This window comes from Giraffa tippelskirchi, chromosome 9, assembly GCF_054371585.1.
Source record: "Giraffa tippelskirchi isolate mGirTip1 chromosome 9, T2T-mGirTip1v1.2.pri, whole genome shotgun sequence".
NCBI classification, from domain to species: domain Eukaryota; kingdom Metazoa; phylum Chordata; class Mammalia; order Artiodactyla; family Giraffidae; genus Giraffa; species Giraffa tippelskirchi.
This window is the reverse complement of record NC_137283.1, coordinates 29899951-29922541: the sequence shown is the minus strand read 5'-3', so window position 1 is coordinate 29922541 and position 22591 is coordinate 29899951. Positions and strand designations below refer to the sequence as shown.

Here is a 22591-nt window from a genome sequence, read left to right as displayed (position 1 = left end):
GTATAATTTTCTTTTTGTAAAATCATGTGCTAATCTTTATTTCGGCTCTTGGGGCTTTTTGGATCCACCTTTAAGTATTATGCCCAAGGTAGGATCCTCACTTACCTCTCTGTTTATTTTGAGAACTATCACCTAACTGCTTAGCATTCTTGCAATTGACTAAGTGACTCTCAGAAACATACCTGTTTTCAGGCTCATTCTGGGGAACAAGACACATTTTCCTATGTTGCTCTTGTGTGTGTGTGCTCCGTCGCTTCAGTCGTGTCCAAACTCTTTGTGACCCTGTCGACTGTAGCCCGCCAGGCTCCTCTGTCCATGGGATTCTCCAGGCAGGAATCCTGGAGTGGGTTGCCATGCCCTCCCCCAGGGGATCTTCCCTATCTCTTAGGTCTCCTGCAGGTGGGTCCTTTACCACTAACTCCACCTGGGATGTTGCTCTTAATCCTCCTTAATCCTGCCAAAGGTATCTGTCTGTCCTCTCCCCACTCCTCTTCTCTCCCTAGGATGCAGGCAGCATGGGAGAGGGGTAGGAGCCCATTGCCTGCACCAGTGTCCCTCTCCCCAGCTCTCGCCCTTTTTGTCACTGTCCACTCTGGTACTTCCCAGTTGCCCATAGAAGACTTTTATCTCTAATCTGTGTGGCAAGAAAAGAGCTTTCTGTCTTCAGCTCCCAGTCTATGGTTTGAATTCTACACTCTAGGACCTGTAAAGTTGTGATACTGATATTCAAACCAGGCTTTAGAAATGCCAGCAAAACTCCTTAATTTTCTCCCTAAAGTCCCTAGTTTTTGCATGTTAAAAGCACCTTGGCATTCAGATTATTACCTCTGCTATAGTTAAACAGAATCCATTCAGAAATTTATTGAATGGCTTTATTGTAGGCTTCATGTGACCTTCTCTGAGGCAGCTAAATGGTTAGGAAGTGTAATGGTTTCGAGGAGCCTGGAGGGCAGAGACAACCATGTAATAAGCCCAATATCATCATCCCACTAAGTAAGATTAAATAAGCTTAAGGTGAAGTATCAAGTGCCTCAGGCCAGGACTCAGTTCTTCAGTAAGATGTTGCATTGTGTGGAATTTAAAGGCATAAATTAGGGAATCAAGTGACCTGAGTCTGACCCTCATCCCACCCCTCCTATCAGATACTGGGTGTTACTTCATCTCTCTAAGCCTGTTTCCCCTTTTACACTTCCTAATAATTGTAATCTCCAGTTTATAAGCCATCTAGTTCACAAGGATACTAAGCTCCTCCAAGCCCATTTCCTCATCTTTAAAATGTGATTTTAACACTGAGAGTTATACATGATCATACTTGCAAAGCACTGGGCATTGGTGTTTCATATATAATAAGTCAATAAATGATAGGGATTATTATTGTCTCAATTGAGAACAGAAGAAAAGAATACCATCTATGGCCACGTCACAGTTCATTGAAAGACTGAAGAGGTGTCATAGGTAAAAAATGGTGTTATACATTATAAAGGGTTTATATATTATAAATGGTTAGGCCAATATAGTGTGATGATTTCCAAGTATCATTCTGTGACTAATAATCATAATTGTAGAGTACTCAAGAAATCCGAGCCTTTAGTGATCCTTAGCCGTGTTGAGTTGTTCTGTGATTGCAGATACCCATGGGCCCTCTGGGCAATAATTCATAAATATATTCATCCAAAAAACATTTAATGAGCATCTACTATGTACAAGACATGATTCTAGCATTGTTCTAGGCATATGGGTCAGTGAGTAAACCAAACCCAGACTATTTTAGGCCTTGGATAATAAAACTGTGAAAAGCGTATAAGATATCCAAATCAAGATTTCAAGTGGACAGCTAAATGTAGGATTTCTGTTGTTGTTCAGTTGCTAAGTAAGGTCCAACTCTTTGCGACCCCATGGACTGCAACACCCAGGCTCTTCTGTCCTCCTCTATTTCCTGGAGTTTGCTCAAATTCATGTCCATTGATTAGGATTCTAGGGTTGGTCATTGCTAAGTTGTGTCTGACTTTTTGAGACCCAGTGGACTGTAACCTGCCAGGTTCCTCTGTCCATGCTATACTTCTCCAGGGTTATAGAAATATAAATTCAGAAATATTCAGAGTACAGAATATCTTACAAAGTCAAATTGGGGATCATCTTACAATTTAATTCTGATTTCCAAATTAAATTTTTTTTTTTCTTTAAAGGATCAAGAAAGCAAGGGATCCTCTCCTGTTTTTATCATTAAGTGTTTCCAGAGCAAGGGTTTGCAAAAGGACGAAAAAAAATCATTGAGAACAAGTTAAAGGAAAATCATACTTGCTTGTCTTTCTAATTTTTAATTTGGCTTTAGGGGAAAACAGAAAATTTAATAACCTTCAGTTCAGTTCGGTCGCTCAGTCGTGTCCGACTCTTTGCGACCCCATGAATTGCAGCACGTCACGCCTCCCTGTCCATCACCAACTCCCAGAGTTTACCCAAACCCATGTCCATCGAGTCAGTGATGCCATCCAACCATCTCATCCTCTGTCATCCCCTTCTCCTCCTGCCCCTAATCCTACCCAGCATTAGGGTCTTTTCCAATGAGTCAACTCTTCGCATGAGGTGGCCAAAGTATTGGAGTTTCAGCTTCAACATCAGTCCTTCCAATGAACACCCAGGACTGATCTCCTTTAGGATGGACTGGTTGGATCTCCTTGCAGTCCACGGGACTCTCAAGAGTCTTCTCCAACACCACAGTCCAAAAGCATCAATTCTTCGGTGCTCAGCTTTCTTCACCTTCCAACTCTCACATCCATACACACCACTGGAAAAACCATAGCCTTGACTAGATGGACCTTTGTTGACAAAGTATTGTCTCTGCTTTTAAATATGCTTTCTAGGTTGGTCATAACGTTCCTTCCAAGGAGTAAGCGTCTTTTAATTTCATGGCTGCAATCACCATCAGCAGTGATTTTGGAGCCCCCAAAAATAAAGTCTGACACTGTTTCCAATGTTTCCCCATCTACTTCCCATGAAGTGATGGGACCAGAGGCCATGATCTTAGTTTTCTGAACACTGAGCTTTAAGCCAACTTTTTCACTCTCCTCTTTCACTTTCATCAAGAGGCTCTTTAATTCTTCTTCACTTTCTGCCATAAGGGTGGTGTCATCTGCATATCTGAGGTTATTGATATTTCTCCTGGCAATCTTGATTCCAGCTTAGCTAATGCTTAATGAATCCTTTATTTGGATGGCAACCCACTCCAGTACTCTCGCCTGGAAAATCCCATGGATGGAGGAGCCTGGTAGGCTGCAGTCCATGGGATCGCTATGAGTCGGACACGACTAAGTGACTTCACCTTCACTTTTCACTTTCATGCATTGGAGAAGGCAATGGCAACCCACTCCAGTGTTCTTGCCTGGAAAATCCCAGGGACGGAGGAGCCTGGTAGGCTGCCGTCTATGGGGTCGCATAGAGTCGGACACGACTGACGCGACTTAGCAGCAGCAGCAGCAGCCACTACATAAAATCATAAAACAGTGAAAAAGTATTTCAAATTGTTATATGTTTGTGTGTACATTGTTTAGTAGAAAGCATGATAAATCTCCATAAATCTCACCACTATAAAATTGTCACCATTACAACATTGAAAGATTTTCTCACAGTCCCTTTTTAATACGCAATATAGATAATTTTTAATTGATATTTGAGTATTATATTTTGAGTTTAGTTTTCCATTTTTAACTTACTGTTATATCAGAAGATTATCTAATTTTTCAGCATTTATTTTTTAATAATCTTTAGTTTTTTAATAATCTTTAGAAAAAAAATTTAATGTTGGTTAAATGTTTGATGGGGGTGATGTACAGTGAACTATTAGCAGTTCCTCAGCTGCTGAAAACTAAGTTTGTCTCCACTTTACAATTATGCATGTATATGTGAATATGCATATATATATGTGTGTATATATATATAAATGTATAAGCATATATACACACATCTATATGTATATAACTTCATCTTATTTCTTAGAAGAAATCTAAAAGTGAAATAACTGTATCCGAAGGTATAAATATCTTAATATGCATGATCCAATTATCTTTGAGAAAGATATTAGTTACACATTCAACATTGGAGAAAAGAGTTCAATTCCCAGTGCTACATGAGAGTATTCGGTTATTACTTTGCTCATATATTAGACAAAATATAACAATCTTGTCTGCATTCTTTATTATGAATAATGTTTAATGTGATTGTGAATTCTGATTTTTTTAGCTTTCCTAATATATTAGCAAATATTCATAATTCTGTATTCTTATTTCTAATCATTATATATTTTTCCTGACTGAATCAGTTGTAATTTCCAAAAAAATGTTAAGTAGCAGTGGTCGTAGTGGTCAACGTCTAGAAGCACAATCTCGGCAAAAAAGTCAGTGGCACAGAACAATTACACCAGAGCAGCTTGGGAACCAATTACAGAAGTTACAGAGCAGATGTGAAAAGAAGAGGATAAAATGACACATGCCTATGGGTGGCTTAAATACGTTTGTCCTCTGAGAAGAGAGATATTTACTCATACTGACTTTAACCTGCAATCCTTCTTACTGAGCTCAGTAGGGAATGAATGAGGTTTCCTGTATATTTTGGACTAAATAAAATCAAAGTCTTTTCATCCAAAATGAATTCCAAATTATATATTAAGATGTATATGTTGCTGCTACCATAATTTTCAAAACCTGGTTCCTACCACAGATCAACAGAGAAATTTCTAAAGTCACATATTCTTTTTTAACGATCCAAATAAACAGCCCAATCTTGTTACTAGTTTCCTTCTCAACAACACATGTCCTTGTGATCCTTATACAAATGATTTAAGTAGTTAGATGTTTATGAAGCATTTTTTTACATTAAAAGAATACATTACAAAATAACACTTATATGACCTAAAATTTTTCTTCATAATTTTTGCCATCCTAAAAAGATCCTGTAAATTTGATAACCATCTCTTCAAATTTGACTTTTCGTTTCATGAACAACACAGGGAGTATGTGGTAAAAAATGTAAATGCTAGGGCTCTGCTGAGACACACATAAATATAGATTTGTTGGAATTACTACAGCTATCTGTCAGCCTTGTGGCTTTTTGAGCCAAAATTTCCTAATTCCAAAATTATGAGCATCTGACAAAATCCGATTTATATTGCTTTGTGAAACTAGGGCCTTTGTATACACAAGGTAATGGACTGGAAAAATGGACTTGGGCAAATGAGAAGTGCATCTTAATCTGTTGTTTAGAGATCATTTGAAAACGTGTCTTAGACTCATTCTGTTTTAGAGTGAGAAAAATCTGAAAGACAATAGATGAATCTTGCAGTTTTAGTCTCTGAGATATTTACAATGGAAATAGAGACAGAGATGTTTTTACTTGGAGTCAGCAACTGGCCCACTTTCACTCCCCATCTCTCTTCTCCTCTTGCCTGTTGGCAAGCCCCCCCCCCCCCCTTCATATTCCACAGCATTCCTGTTGTTTTAGTTCTTAGAGGGAGACTTTGTAATAGGACAGCCAGCAGGCAAAGTCCAGTTAGTTGCTTCTAAGTGAACTGTTCAAATTCTCTGAACAAGTTTTCCTGTCTGTTATGGAGTGGGGTAGGGAAGAGGGTGACAAAAGTACCAGATTCATTGGGTTATCATGTGAATGAACTGTATTTAAGTCAAGAGCCTGATATGATCCCAGTAAATGCAATAGTAGTTAATTAAAGATTAAGTTCAGTATTCCTTACTCTTAGAATTCTCCCAGACTAGAGGCAAACTAGAGGTTCATGCAATTATAAGAAAACCTCAACAAACATATCTGTTGATAACATTTTACTAAAATGTTCACAGATATAAAAACGCTTTCATGAGTATGGTTTTCTCATTAATGTGAAGAATACATTTCTAATACAGGGTAGTAAGTAGAGTATATGATAGTTTTATGTGATATGTTACAACATTTTTTAATAACATGGTTTTTAATTTAAAATGAGTTCAAAATATAGGTGGAACACCAAACCCTTGATTTCAGGGTAATGGCAAGTTTTCTTTGTAAATGCATTTAATGAAGAAAAAAGTCAGATTGATTAAAAACAATTCAACATTGCATACAAACATGGCAAGATTTTGATTTTGATACATGAGTCCCTGTGACTTGGAAACCATTAACCTAGGGGAATTTGAAGGGAGTTAGAGATAGTTGTCACTGAGTCTCCAAAGAGAATATATAATAATTCTATATTATAGTTAAGGATTAATGTCAAAATAGGGCCCACCAGTGTTTTAAACTGTTTTATTAGTTGTAGTCTTTTTAACTTTCTTGTTTCTTTCATTTCTGAAGCCGAATTCTTTTCCACTTCATACTGGCAACTTATAAAATAGGTATTTTCTTTCTCCCCACAGGGAAAAGATTGTATCTCCCATTACAAGTTAGTGGAGTCCAAAAGAACATAGATTTTTCTGGATAGTCTTCATATTATTATATAATCCAAGGTAAGAAAGTAAAAATGAAAAACTACAACTCATTTTCTAGATTAGGCAATAACTTGTGTAAATAATGAAGTTGGCAATGCTAAAGAAATTCTAGGCAATCCCAGACTGCAAGTTTCAGTGAAGACTCTTGCCTTACTTTCACATAAATCAGTCTCCAGTATTAATACTTTGGGTTAAAGAATTCTCATTAATATTCTTTGGATAAAATATAATCCCTAGTAATTTGGACAGAATAATTCAGTCATAATCTTTATTGTTTTCTTAAAACGGTATGAAAGTGAAGTACAAATTATTTTTTTTAAGAACAATTCTTTTTGCTAATGGTGAATTTTAGTTTTTCAAGACTTTGTTCTAATTCTTTCTGAAATTTTTTTTCCTATTTTCAATTTCTGCAATTCGAAAACATTGTTGAAAATGTGGTTAAGATTTAGTCTGAGAATCTATTTCTTGCTGAAAGAAATACAGCTTTTAGCTTAGGTTTCCTTTCTGAAAAAGCTCAAAAGCAGATTTATTGGCAAAAATCACCCTTTTGCCTAAGGCAAAAAACAAGTGAAATTATGCCATATGAAAAAGATTATTAAATATTTTATTTTGCTTTTTTGAAAAAATGCATGTGCAAACATTTACAAGGTTCTTCTTTATACTGAAATTTATAAACCTTGGCTAAAGCATTTCTTGTTCTTCTCTTCCTAATAATATTTCTTTAGTATGTCTTTCAGTTCAATTCAGTCGCTCAGTCGTGTCCGACTCTTTGCAACCCCATGAATTGCAGCACGCCAGGCCTCTCTGTCCATCACCAACTCCCAGAGTCTACCCAAACCCATGTCCATCAAGTCAGTGATGCCATCCAACCATCTCATCCTCTGTCTTTAGTACTCACTAAATTTCAACAGATAATTAACCAGCCCCATTTTTCCAGGTTACATAAAGTGAGACTCTGTACACTTCACTAAAATCTCTCTTATGTCCTTGTCTTTCAATATTATTCATAACCTCAAATCTGTTCTGCAGAGATGATATGCATATTTACACTGAGTACCTTCTAGGGGAATATGTGGCTATTGGCAGAATTTTGGTCCCTTTTATAATTTCAGTTGTTATTCATTATGGAGTAATAGAACTAGACTTAAGGAATTTCTTAGTGAAACACTACCTGGAAATACACATTTACTTCATAAATTGAATTGGCCCTGTTGGTATTTTCTCCTATATTTGATATGTTAGAGTAAAGAAATTCATGTTTGAATGCCTACCATATGCCATGTAGTTCAGTTCAATTTAGTCGCTCAGTAGTGTCTGACTCTTTGCGACCCCATGGACTGCAACACGCCAGGCTTCCCTGTCCATCACCAACTCTTGGAGCCTGCTCAAACTCATGTAGTATCATGGGCATTTTCTGTATGTTCTCCTAATTAAAATCTCACAACAACTCAATGTTTTATGAGGCTCATCACACATGGGTTAATTTGACATATTTTCCTGAAAACTTTAAAAAATACTTTAACAAAACTGGTGGAATATAGAATATAGTCTCTGAGAATTTATTTCAAAGTTAGAAACTGTGTGTATGCTGGACATTTTTCCTGAATCATCCTGATATTGTCCAAGACTACTAATTTACAGTCACAGATGTCCAGTCATAAATCATTTCCGTTTTGCTACTGAAGTTAGTTTAGGGAGGTGCGGGAAAAAAAAAGGATAATTTGGAAAACATTCTGCATAATCTGTGAAATTCAAATGATGATCTTAAGAGGTCACATGCCCACCCCTCATCTTGGTCAGGATAGACCTTGTAAGGTTTGGGACATGCAGACAAAATCACATTTGATGATTCCGCCTGAAGCTATCAAAGCAGGAAAAAGCTGGAGACAAGAGGCCTGGTTAATTATTTTTTTCTAAAGAATTGCTAAAGAGGCCAAATACCCAAAGCCAGGAGTGGGGCCAGAAATGAAGATGAAGACAAGCACAAAAACGGATTCAAATGGGTATAGATAGAGAAGTGTCTGAGTTGATTTCTAACCCTTGAGTGTTACTGATACCCACTTGTTGGCACTTATACAAGGGATGGGTGCCAAAGTTTGTCTGAATTCTTGAAAGCTGGCCTGAGATAATGCCTAGATAATTTTAAAATGACTTTAGGATTTGTGCTGTACGTTATGTATTAGCAAATTATGACTCCCAGGCCAAATCTGGCTCCTCGCCTTTTGTGTGAGTAAAGTTTTATTCGAACACAATCCCATGCATTCATTAACTGATGTTTTATGGCTGCTTTCACACTGCACATTCAAGCACATGTGGCAGATGTTTTACCTCAAAGTCTAAAATATTCTCAGTAAAGTTCTTTATATAAATGTTTGCTGACTCCTGCTGTAAATAAATCTCATAAAAGAATATCAAATGTTTTCATTTTGATATTCTGATCATAGATATAAATAGATAGATGTACACATATGTGTGTATGTATATAATATTTAAGTGTGTTTGTGTGTATATTTGTGTGTGTATGTAGTGTGTGTGTGTGTGTATAGAGAGAGAAACTTTTATTTGCTAATGTCTAATGTTCTTGATGTAGAACAGGTATGTTTTCTATCACATTTCACTTTCAGGATCTACATAAATTTTCTGTATTTTGACAATAGCTTATAGTTTTCAAAATACAAGATCTATGTTTGGAAGCAGTCTCAATTTTTTTCATCTACTTTCAAAATAATGATTATATTGAAACATTCAAATGAGTTGTGCATGAATTTTTGACTGTCTAATATGAGTGATTAAACTTTTACTGCTATTACACTTACTCTAATTTAGCATACTAAATTGAATATTACCTAATCATGGATGTTACATAGTTTATTTTCCTGGTCTCATTACCATCACTATCACTATGTTTGCTTATATTCTTTTGGAGAATTTGTTGCTATTTAAGGTCATGCAGTTGAGAAATGACTCATTATCTGTGACTTTGAGACCAGGGAAAGTTGTGCATCAAATTTAACCCATATAAGACATTCATGAACCTTATATTGACCCGAACCTGTGTAGATATCCCTCCATATGGCATATTTGATCTTGTCAAGATTCAGAGATACCCGATAGACATAGAAGACCAGATGGGAAGGAGCTATGCTGACTTGATATAATTAATCTTCTTGGGATTCAAGCATAAGAATAGAAACCATAATAAGGAGTGTGTATAGTTTGAATTATGTGAGATGTTATCTTATTAAGTAATTATGATTCTATTTTACTCCTGAATATGGTGGAGGAGTGGTACCAGATTTACGCTTCTGTCATTAACAACCAGAATCTGAACAAAATAGAAGAAAAGAAATCAGGTAAAATGCTGCTCAAGCCTGCAATCTGAAAGAGGAGAGAAACAGAAAAGTAAATCCTATGCTTGCCTTTGATTTCTCTATTAAGACATTTCTAGACAACAGTGGAAGGTGGGAAACATAAGCAAAGCACAACAGTTTGCCTTGGCTGAGGGTACAGAGTTCAGAGTTGGTGAACCTGAAGCAGCTGTAGTTTGATGGGCAAAGCATAGACAAAAAGGAAAGACACCCAGAAGTCTATAAAGGATTACCTTGAGTCTTTGGCATAATGCTGAACTTCATGTGTAGGGTGAGAATCCGTGAGACCATGAAACAGAAAACAGTAGTGAAAAACTAATGGCCAGGTAGCTGTAAGTGGAACAATTCCCAGAGCTCCCACAAACCTAGGAGACATTCAAGTTCCAACCAACTAAAGTGAAAAGTGAGACAACCTTACTAAACAATGGAATGTTTGGTAGATACCAAAGAAGAATCACACCATAGTAGTAGGCAACATACACAAGTCCTAAATTATTCTAGACTTGTCTTAGCAAAATTTTAAAATAAGACCTAAAGGGTAAAGCTTAACTGTTGGCCAGGAAAAAAAAAAAAAAAATCCTTGACAGTGTTTACAGAAATGAAAATACAAACACTCAGCAGTATTTGAAATTATCAGAACCTGATAAAAAAAATTACTGCACGTAGTCTGATAGAGGAAGCAGGGAAATGTGACCCATGACCTGAAGAAAAAAATGTCCAATAAAAACAGACACAGAAATGACAGATGATAGCACTTGGAGATGGTTATTATGAACATATGAAATAATTTAAAACATAAAAGTGGAGAAATGAAAATCATCAAAGGACAACCAAATATAAATTCTAGTGAGGAAAATACAATAGCAGATATAAAAAATTCACTGAATAAGTTTAATAGCAGATTGGAAACTGCAGAAAAAAATGTTTGAAAACATAGCAGTTTTCTGCTAAACAGAAGCTATTCATACTTAAGCACAAAGAAAAATAAAATAATGAATGGTGACTCAGTGACTTGTTGGACAAATCAAGTAGTCTAACATGCATGCAGTTGGAGTTCAGAAGGAAAGGGAGTAGTAATAGTCAGGAAAAATATTTGAAGAAATAATGGCCAAAATATGCCCATGTTTTCTTCCAAGTTTAAAACAAAGAGCCAGGAAACTCAATGAACTACAAGCCAGGATTAGCACAAACTATACCCAGGCACATCATAACTAAATTTTATAAATGAATGATAAAGAGAAAAATCTTTGAAGAAAGAAAAGTCACGTTAAATACAGAGAAGCAAAAATAAGAATCACTGCTAACTTCTCATCAGAAGCAATTCTAACCAGAAGGCAATGAAAAACATCACTGAAGTGATGAAAGAAAAATATACAGTTAACCTAGAATTCTGTATCCAATGAAGATATTCTTTAAAAGTAAAAGTAACTTTTAGACAGATGAAATCTGAGAGAATTTGTTGCCAACAGACTTGTATTTCAAAATATGTTTAAGGAGTCCAGAAATGGTATATATGGAGCAAATTAAAGACTTTACTTTCTTGGTTTTTAAAATTCCTTGAAGATAATTGACCACTTAAAAATAGCAATAATGTATTGAGAGAATATTTAGAATATGTAGAAGTAAAACTTATGATAACAAGAGCACAAAAGATGAGAGAAGAGAAATGGAAGGTTTTACATTGTGCATGGTATACAATATTATTTGAACGTTAGATGGTGACAAATTAAAGATGCTACTGTAACCCTAGGCCAACTATTCAGAAACAAAGCCAATAAGGACAGCAGAGAAAGCTGATAGAGAAGATTAATTGGATTCTAAAAGAATTTAATCCAAAAAGGAGGCAGGAAAGGAGTAAAAAGAGAACAAAGAACAGAAGTAACAAGCAGGAAACCATCAGGGAAATGACAAGAGTGCAGCATTGTATCATCAAATGGTCATACAATGGAGGATCTTGCTGTGAGTCTGTATTTTGATGATCCAACATGTTGATTGGTACCTTTATTTTATTTTGTGACAGTTTCCCTAAGACATATTTTGTTGTAAATAAATTAATAGAATCACATAAGGGCACAATAATTGGGTAATGGAGTTTTAATTTTCTTGGAGATTAATTTTATGAAGTATGATTTCATTTTTAAAATATCATGAGTAACCAAATTTTACAAAACTAAAATCACTTAAAGAATAAAAGTCTCAAAAAACTAAAATGCTTTTCCTATAAGAAAAGAAGAAAAAAAAAAAATATTTAGTTGCTAGCCACGGAAGATATTCTGGTTGGAACATTGTCCTCAAGTGACTGTGTGACTTAGCCATGTCATTTAACCTTTCTGATATCTGGTATCCTTTTCTATAAAATGAGAGTAGGGTGTGTATTATTAAGGTGCTTTGGGACCAGAAATCAAATTAAGGCACAGTTAATATATCAGTAATTATCTAATATTTAAAAAAAAATGTTCCCCTGCTTTCATTATCCTTTGTGGCTTCAGGAATTAGAAGAGGAAAGTCTCATAGGATATATTTAACCCTGGTGTCATTCAGAGACTTGGCTTTTGATACCCAGGACTCAGACTTTTGAACTTAAAAATCTTTTCTCCCTGAACCATTCTTCATCGGATTTTTCAGTGTCCTTTTACCTCTGCACCTGCCTTGTGCTGTTGGCATCTGTATTTGCCTTCCTCCCTAGATTCTGCTTGTAATCTTTCCTACAGCCTGTTTTCTACCAAGCTAAATGCAGTATTCTGCTAAACCAGGACGCTTGTTCCTTCTGTCACAACAGAAATGAAGATAACATAGCTCTTGGTCCCGAAGTTTTGACTGTCACTCATTCACCCCGCCCCACTCCCTAATCATTCCTCTGGGCTTGTCCTCTGCTAGGATATTAAAAAAACATATCAAGCATTGATAGTCAATGGTAGGAACCTAGAGACTTTATGTTTGTTTTCTATCTGAGAAGAAAGAAAAAGGATTCAGAAGCAAACAAGTCAGAGAGACATTGGGGTGATTAAGACAAAACAGATTTTCTGACTGGAGAGCTTTTTAGAATTTTCCACATGGTAATAGATTGTGGAAGGACAATAAAGTAGAAGCTTCACCGTTTTACAGCTTGCTATCACTTATGTTGGTGAGGTTCTAGCCTCTCTTTATTATTAATATAACCACTTCCTAGACTGTATACTTCCTGAGGACCAGAATGCTGTCTCATACATCATTATATCTAAGAAGTGGCAGGGGTAGGGGGTGTTGAGACTATCTACTACCTTTGAATTTCCCTCTCTTACACCTTCCCAGTGGAATTTTGGTTCCCTTGAAGGTCTCCCCTGATTTTCCTAAAGTTGCACAGATGTTAACTGGAAAACTGGTCCAGTGGCAGTACTGTAGAGTCAATAGATGCCAGAATTTTGCAGAATTGTATAGGTAAAAGGGAGACAGACTTATTGAGATTCAGAGTTCATTTCCAAAAGAGATTTTTTGCATTTTGTTTGTCAGATTCAATCTGTCTTAGGTGGCTTAGCTTTGAGTCTTTCTGGAGATAGATTTTAAATCAGTGAGCTAGTTCTTGCTTGGTAGATAGGAATTAGATTTTATGGAAGAATCTTTCTTGAATATTTCAGTTCAAAGCTTTCCCCTACCTCTTAGTTGAGAAATGTTCGATGTGTCCATTCATGATAACAGAATCTACAGCTATTTTCTTCACTGTTTATTTCTAGACATTGAAGTTTTCGGTTCTGGCGCTAAGTGGATCGGACACTATATGTGTAATGATGAGAATGATTTTGCTTGTGTTTTATAATGAAGGAAAATGTATGTACCTGTGGAATATGTAACAGAAAGTACTTTGAATGTGTGGAAGTAAGAAGGACATTTCCTCCTGGTTTTGAATAATTTTAATGATCTCATGATCCATTCTTTTCATTCTTCCTTTCAATTTCCTTTCACGTTAATGAGGGGAAGCTTTTAAAGGACTAATTCAACACTGATGAAATTAAAAGAAGCAGTTAAACTTCATGAATTGAATATGTAAAAACATATTAACCATGATGTACTTTTCTTAGCAAAGTGATCAGACAGACTTCTTTAAATGTGATGTACTGTGGGAGTCAGGTCCACATCACATCACAGGTCCATGCAATTTAAACATATCAGACTGTCAACTGTCTTGTAATTGCATTTAATATTTTCTCAAGGCTTGGTACATTTAATGAAATATTTGATTGTTAAAATTGTTTTTGAAACAAATACAAGAGTGCAATATCGAGATGTGCAGTTTTTCCTTAAACTTTGGGGAAAGTTTTGATGTATGCAAAGTGATAGAGCCAAAAGCCCATTTAAAATGTATAAAGAGTTGTCATTTTACTGAGTGGTTGCTCTGTTTGTAGAATAACGAATGTGCAGAGATGTGTGTTGTAAAGTAAGGTACAAGTAGGTTTGCTTGCTGGGTTCTGACTAGGACTTGAATAACAAGCTCAACAGCGTGTTTAGTGTTTAGACACAGTATCTCCTTTGCCTGTGTTGATGTCAGAGTAATGCACCTGCTGTGACATAGCAGAGATTAAACAGAATATAGTTGGTAGGTTCGAGTTGTCTTCAAAGCCCAAGGGAACTCATTTAAACACCTAGAATCAAGCAACTGGTGACATCCTGACTGAAGTAAGGGACTTAAATTACTATGCTGAATAAAGGTGCTCTTAACATATCACCAGTATTCCAGTGTCTTACTCCTAGGGATTGTAAAAAAAAAAAAAAAAAAAAAAGATTTTTTTTTTTAATTTGCCCAACCACAAGATGACATTTCACCTCAGAACTGAGGCCTAGAAAGCCAGCTTGGAGAATGACAGCATCTTCAGCTTGACAGTTTTGTTTTTTGTTTTAATTACTTTTTTTTTTTTTTTATTAAAGGATAATTGCTTTACAGAATTTTGTTGTTTTCTGTCAAACCTTGACATTAGTCAGCCATAGGTAACCATATATCCTCTCTCTTTTGAAACTCCCTCCCATCTCCCTCCCCATCCCACCCCTCTAGGTTGATACAGAGCCCCTGTTTGAGTTTCCTGAGCCATACAGCAAATTCCTGTTGGCTCTCCATTTTACTTATGGTGATGTAAGTTTCGATGTTACTCTTTCCGTACATCTCACCCTCTCCTCCCCTCTCCCCATGTGCATAAGTCTATCCTCGATGTCTTTCTCTGCTGCTGCCCTGTAAATAAATTCTTCAGTATTGCTGTTTTTTTTTTTTTAATAGTCTTCAGTTCCTAAGAAAATATCCTAAAAATAAGTCTTTTCAAACCTGTTTGAAAAGACTAATTTAAGAAAACTGAGAAAAAGGAAATCAAAATAATAAGCAAATGGAGGTAATGTCAGCTATTTGGTGTGTCCTGAAGCTTCTCCCCTACAAACTCTATTTAAACGCTGAAATTCTAGATAGCCACCTGTGGAAGTTCTTCCTTCTTTCTTAGTTTTCTGTTCTAGTTTTCCAATTTCTTTCTTTCTCTCCAGCAAGCTAAACTCTATTCCTTCAAAAGACTTAGGTTACACTTCATTCGGGCTGGACAGATACCCCTGTATTATTTGTTCTCTGTAACTATGCTTTCTAAAAACTCTTCTGTGTGTGATAGCACCAGCGGGCTTCTGCAAAGTCACCTGAAAGGGACCAGAAAAAGATCCACGTCCAGCTGAAGTGCCTATTGTAAGCTTGTCCTACTCAAGCCAAATTAATCGTTAGAAGTAGAAAATACATGCAGAGTAATCAAAATACAACATCAAATATATTAAAATTACATGAAAAGCAGCTGAAAGCTAAAATAACCCCATCCCACCCCAGAGGGCACAACCACAAATTTGTCCTCGAGACATTCCTGAGACAAAAGGGACCCGAGTACTTCTGACAAAACATTCTGTGGAGATTCTGCTTGCCATGCATATTCTGTGTGTTTTCACAAATGGTGTGTATAAATAGCATGACAAAAGAGGGCACTGTTTAGGGAAAATAATAGGCATTAATTAAAATATGGACAATAGGGAATAAAGGTTCTTGGGTTTCTAAAATTAGAGGAAGATGGTTCAATAATAAATAGCTCTGCCATTATTAGTTGGCATTTGCTTCTGTTAATTGTACCTTTTGTTACCTTTACAGTCTGTCTAAACATACTGCACTTGAAAGCTCGATATTGTTTTCCAGCTAGTCCTTTATAGAAGCTGTTCTGCAGCTTATCAGGCAAAGAAGAAGTGGGAGAGGGGGAATCCAGTCTTTTGTAGCAAAGAGCTAAATAAATAGAATACCAGAGTAATTTTTGTTATCTGTCCTACATTTGTCTTAGATAGTTTTGTTCTTTTGAGAGGTCTCTGAAAATCGCTAGTTTCTGATCATTAGACAGTTTGCAAAGGCTCGTGTGAGGTGCATACATTTGTCAAGTAATAAAATAGATTTTCCCTGGTCTAGAACAGGTAAAATCCCATTACCATGGGATCATTACAGCTCATCCCAGGCACAATCTCTAGCCCATTTCTAACTGGATTTATTGACAAGTACAATGAGATGAGAGTCTTTATCAAAGTGATCATGTATTTTAGAGGTGGGGGAAATGACTGAAAATGAAAGTAAAAACACTAATATGAAATATAAAAATGGAAATTTATATTTTTATGAATAATTTAACTATGATGGTATTAAAATAAAGGGAAACTCATAGGGAGGTTGTCCATACTTGCAGTCAGTAAGACTGTCACTGTATGACCTTGGGTGAATGAATTATCTTCTCTGAACTTGAATTTCTTTTTGTATAAAGTGGCAATAGCTAATACCTGGTTTTCCCATGAGGTTTTGAGATCATCAAGATTAGAGAGTAAAATACAACGGAAAACAGTTCACTAAACAATATTTGAGGATCTTAATTGTCTCATTTGTATTTCTCATTCATGAGATGAACTCTGATACCTTTTAGTGTCAAAAAAAATCATTTGAATTCTGTGAAAAGTAGTATTTTTTTAAAGAAAGAAAATTTAAAATTAAGCATTATTTTAGGTAAGAGTATTTCAAATCAGTCAAAAAAATTTATGGTCCCAGTGGCAGAAACTTGACAATTGCAACTTTATAATAGAGCAGGAGAGGAGAGGGGAAAATACCCATGAATATAGAGGGGAAAAATGAAGAGAATGGGAATGGGGGATGGGGGACAGACTCTGACAATTACTGTCAGCTGTAAGTGGGAGGGATCACAAGGGGGAAGTGGAGGAAATTACATCTCTGTTGACTTCTGCCAACACAGCCCCTTTCCATTCTGTAGAACAAAGGTGAGTGGAGCGTGGCTGATGATATTTAAGATATTATGAATTCATTTTGTAGACAAAATTTAGACTGAGAATGAGGACTCATCTGTCATCATCGCATCTTCTGTCAAATGCGTGTTGCCCTTGGCAATGGGTCTGCTGTTACTAATTTCGTTTTTTGTTTAGAAGCTTGCCTCTCTTTGGTTCTCTGAGTTGCTATGAATTTAAAAAAGAAAAAAAAAAACACAAAAGAAAAATGTCTTTGATTGATTTCTGATGGTGGCTCTGACACGATTGTACTTAATGTCAGTGCCAACCTGATTGTTTGATGTTTATTACATAGGTGAGTGGGAGGAGTTCCCCCTCCTTTTTGGTGGCTGCTATTGTTATGACTGGATCCCATTTTTAGTTAGATTTCAAGGAGAAAAGCAGTAGCTATTAGCCTGTGACAATTGGAAAGACCCAGTTTTGTGTTCAGCCTTTCACTATGGTAATATTTGGTAAAAATTATCAGGAGAGGTCAATGTCCTAATCAAATTTCACTGTGTTTAGGCCTGAAAAAATTTCAGACCCTTCTTCTAAAATATGGGACACTATCTTCTAAGAACTAAATCACAGAACACCCCAATTCTACCTGAATTCCTGTAAGCTAATTATCAAATATACTGAACAAGTCATATTGCTAAATGTTGCATACTGAGCTGCCCTTTAATTACATAGTCCTATAAATGGCCTTTTGAAACAATCTTCTAGTATATATTCACTTTTTTTGCTGTTGAGCTTGAATTCTGTGTACAGCAGAATGCCTATCTTCTTCTTCTATCTATGATTATTTTGCTGTAAAGGCAGCAGAAGTTCTACTTTAAATTATTCATAAGCTTTAGATAGAAACCTAAGCAAATTAAAATGTAGGCCAATATAGAGGAAAATGATAATGGGCATATAAGTATTTGTAGCTACTGTAGCTTCCATTGGGACAATCATAAAATTAATTTCATACCTTGCACAGTAATTTCAATGGGAACAATTTCTTAGTTCATGGTCAAACTTGTTTCCAACACTGATGGAGATGAACACTAGAGAAAGTATTGAATTTTCTTTCTAATTAGCTTTTTCTTGTGAAATAGCTTCTTAATAATTTCCTTTCGTGTCCACTGCATAAAGGTATCTATTCCTTTTAAACTGTATGTGAATTTAATTTATATGCCAATGATGTTTAATGCATTGTCTTGTCTGCATCTCATTACTGTCATTAATAAGCACTGGAGTACATCTAGTTACAAGGTTAATTGGGACAAATCTGGCCTCCTTCTTTCTACTGTAAATATGCTGTATCTTAGCAGTGTGTTACCCACAGATGAGTGGTAAAAGTTACAGTATTTTGCATTACATTTCTCCTTCTATTGTCATCCAAATCAGTCTAAGTACAATATGAGACAATTTTACTGTATGTATTGTGCAGACCTTGGTCAGTTTCTTTTCTTTTTTTAAACTGGCCAGATGATTTTATGGCTGATTTAAATAAAATTGCTTCTTATCTATGTGGTATGTAACCATTCCTCTATCCCCTCCCTGAATCCGCCCTGATTTTAAGTTGTTGAAAAGGATATATATCACCAGGAAGCACCCCTTTCAATTTAGTGAAATTCGAAAGAATTTTCCAGGAGAAAGTTACAGGCCAAAGATTAAATCTTTTTTAGTTGTAATGTTTGATGTTGCAAATTTACATAGCAGAAGCTATTGAATTTCTTTACTGACCCAGGAAATTCATGTTGGAATAAGTCATTGCTCAAGGGCTCTGCTTTTGAAAAATAAGACTCTATTGCCAGGCAGAAATAGCAAAAACTCCCAGCTTAGTTCTTACCATTTCCCCCTCTAACTCCTATGACAATAATCAGCTGAGACCTCTTTTCTGTTGAGCTCAGATCCAGCTTCAGAATGCTTTTCTACACACTGTTCCAGGCAGCCACCTGGAACAAATAGCTTCGCCCAAGAGTAAAACCCAGCATCTTTTCCAGAATAGGGAGACTTTACCCCTCAGAGCATTTTGCCCCTTTGCCCATGTCAGCCATCATGGGGCTTAGTCAGCCCACTTTCTAGAATCAAAGTATCAGGTGAAATTGATTTAGGATACAATTTAAATGAATATCATTTATTAGCGTAAACTCTTAGCAGAACAAAATATGAAATCATTCTATGCAAATGTCCTTTACTCAGGGGCCCCCAACTTCTAGGATCTAATGCTTGATGATCTGAGATGGAGTTGATGTAATAATAATAGAAACAAAGTGCACAATAAATGTAATGCGCTTGAATCATCCCAAAGCCATCCCTCCCTCACCCCTGTCTGCAGACAAATTGTTTTCCACGAAACCGGTCCCTGCTGCAAAAAAGGTTGGAGACTGCTGTCTAGTCTTCCCCAGGGCAATTATCAATTTGAAGCTACCTTATTTTTCTCTTTATAATAGTGCCTTGAATCCTTCTTTAATTTGGTGTTTTAGGAATACTATTAATCAGAACTTTTGGTCCCAAATGACAAATAATAAAACTCCAACTGACTCAACTAAATAATGGGAATTTTTTCAGGGACTCAACTCAGAGTACCATCTCTCCTCCTCACAGTGGTATTCTCTTTGACTTTATTTTCTTTTTTAGGAACCTGTTCTCCCCATGATAGTTAAGACCAGTAACTGAGGGTCTTAATGATTATAAAGACTTTGAGGGCTTTATTTTCTTCACACTCTCTGCAGAAATTATTATTTGTAGACGTTTTAATGATGACCCTTCTGACCCGTGTGAGGTGACAACTCATTGTAGGTTTGGTATCTGTGTTTCTCTAATAGTTAGTGATGTTCAATATATATTTGTGTGCCTATTGGCCATCTGTCCATCTTCTTTGGAGAATTTCTATTTAGGTCTTCTAGCTATTTTTTTGATTGGGCTGTTTGTTTTTTTGTTATTGAGTTATATGAGATATTTGCATATATTAGAAATTAAGCCCTTGTCGGTTGCATTGTTTTCAAATATTTTCTCCCAGTCCATGGGTTGTCTTTTTGTTTTTGGCTTGCTGCGCAAAAGCTTATGAGTTTGTTTAGGTCCCATTTGTTTATTTTTGCTTTTATTTTTCTTGCCTTGGGAAACTGATCTAAGAAAGCTTTGCTGTGCTTAATGTCAGAGAACGTTTTACCTGTGTTCTCTTCTAGGAGTCTTAAGGGGTCTTGTCTTAAATTTCAGTCTTTCAGCCATTTTTATTTTAATTCTGTGAATGGTGAGAGGGAGTGTACTAACTTCATTGATTTCCATGCACCGTGGCCAACTCTTACAAGTAAAATGATATTTTGTTATTCTTTTGAATATCAAAAAATTACAGTGGAACTCAAAACCCAAAAGTTGAACTCTGTTTTCTTTGTCCTGTTAATATTTACCTTCTTCATTGAGTCAATGAGGTGATGCATGGAAGTAGCAAGTCCTACTTAAGATCTCCAGATTTCATCCTGCTGCATTATACCCCCACATGGTTCCCTTTCTGTTTGATCAGTCCATCAGGTTAGTTCTGTGACTAGGTGTTTTCATATTTGCCAATCTGGTAAACTGATGGGAAGAAGCATTTGAGAAAGTCTATTTCAGGATATAGGTTAAGTAGGAAATGGAAACAGATTCCCCAACATGTGAAAACCCAACCACAATTATGCTCTCTGTAAAATGGTATTACACATAAATAGAGCTTCTTCTCTCGTCTTGGTTTATTGTCAGATTCCTTGTTAAGAAAGGGACTAAGGATTTTCCAAATATCTTTGAGAGAGAAACAGAAGAGACTAAAGAAAGGCATATGCCCCGTATGAAGCACCTTTCTCATGAAAGGCCTCCAAATCTTATGACTCATTGGCCATGTCCTAGGTAGCACAGGCTAACTGGCTTGCAGCAAACTGGTAATAGAAAGATTTGTTGCCTCCCATGTCCTGCTCCCCTGGTGACTCAGTGGGTAGAGAGTCTGCCTGTAGTGCAGGAGAACTGTGTTTGATCCCTGGCTCAGGAAGATCCCCTGGAGAAAGAAATGGCAACCCACTCCAGTATTCTTGCCTGGAGAATTCCATGGACAAAGGAGGCTGGTGGGCTACAGTCCATGGGGTCACAAAGAGTCGGACACGATTGAGTGACAAACGCTTTGTGACACTTATAATGTCCTCTTATATACCTGGTGGCTTATGGTATACTTTCAAAGTTGTTTCCACTGTGTTACAGAACTCACGAACCCCAAACTAGGAAAAACACACATGTAGACCTTTCTAAACTCAATGCAAAGTCAAAGGAATTTCAAAGGATTTTATTGCATGTTTTTAAGAAGTATGCAGGCAGTTGGTGGGTCCACAATTTGATTTTGCTTTCATCAAAGTGGAGAGAGCAACTGTCCCTTAATGTATGTTTTCCAAAAACCAAAGTACAATAAGAACAACTAGTCCCTAAGTTATCACTAATAATAAATACAGTTGAATGTGATATTCAGTTATTTCCATTGACAGATGATCATAATGACTGATTAGGAAAAACAGCTTTCCTAAAGACTGTTTGAACATCTCTGATGTGGTAGTATTATAGTCAGATTTATTAAAGTTTTATTTTTAAAAGTTTATTATAAAAATATTAAGTGAATACAAATCAAATTTTTGCTGTATAAAAATAATCATCCTAAAATATCCACCTCTGTCTCCAGAGAGACTCATAGTAGTATTATCTCTTTTTGTTTACATTGAGGACAGTTTAAGATGGTTTAGTTTCAGAAATAATGATTGTGGGATCTTAGGTAATGTTGCTTTATTGTCCTTATTGAGTAGGGTTAATGATATTTTTCCAAAAGCATTTGAGCTGGCTGAATGGACATATATCCTGGTGGTGGAGAACCCAGAGCAAGGATCATGAACTCAGTCTGCAGATCATTTAAAAGTATGAACAGGGCCACACATAAAATAACAATTTAGATTGAATTTTATTCTTTGCAAGCTAGTTCATTGTTGTCTGGAAGACAAAAGGTGTTTAAATATTTAGATAAATAGTAATTGCATTTATTTATGTCTAAAAGACTACAGGTTTTTTAATGAGATAATCTGTTTATCTCATTTAACTCTTGAAATCTCCCCTCCTCAAAACAAGGAAAGATTTTACAAAGAAACAGGCAAAGTAACTTGCTCAATTTCGATTAGCAAAGGCATTTTTACTGTAATGTGTCTTTTATGCTAGTCAAACTAGCTGGCTACAGGCGTAGAGAAAAACAATAAAAGATGAAATGCTGCATATGCTGAAATTAAAAAGAAATGTATTCATCTGAGAAACAGCTTTAGATCTAGAAATATATCTTCATGACTAACTTATACATAAGCTCTAATTATTTGGTAATTAATACTCCCAAATTAATCCCTTTCCTAAAGAACCTCTAGTGGTTCTTATGCTCCAGTTGACATGGAGAGCTAGATCTTAGGAGGATTTCCCTCTAAA

The 22591-nt window shown here is 36.1% G+C and overlaps 1 long non-coding RNA gene across 1 annotated transcript in view; it reads left to right on the top strand.

Annotated features, from left to right (window-relative positions):
* LOC145520893 (uncharacterized) overlaps window positions 1-22591 on the top strand; it is an 867842-nt gene that overhangs the window by 355924 nt on the left and 489327 nt on the right. Inside the window, exon 6 of the long non-coding RNA XR_014064880.1 lies at window positions 6396-6485. This is a non-coding gene — a long non-coding RNA (uncharacterized LOC145520893). The remainder of the gene's footprint in view (window positions 1-6395; window positions 6486-22591) is intronic.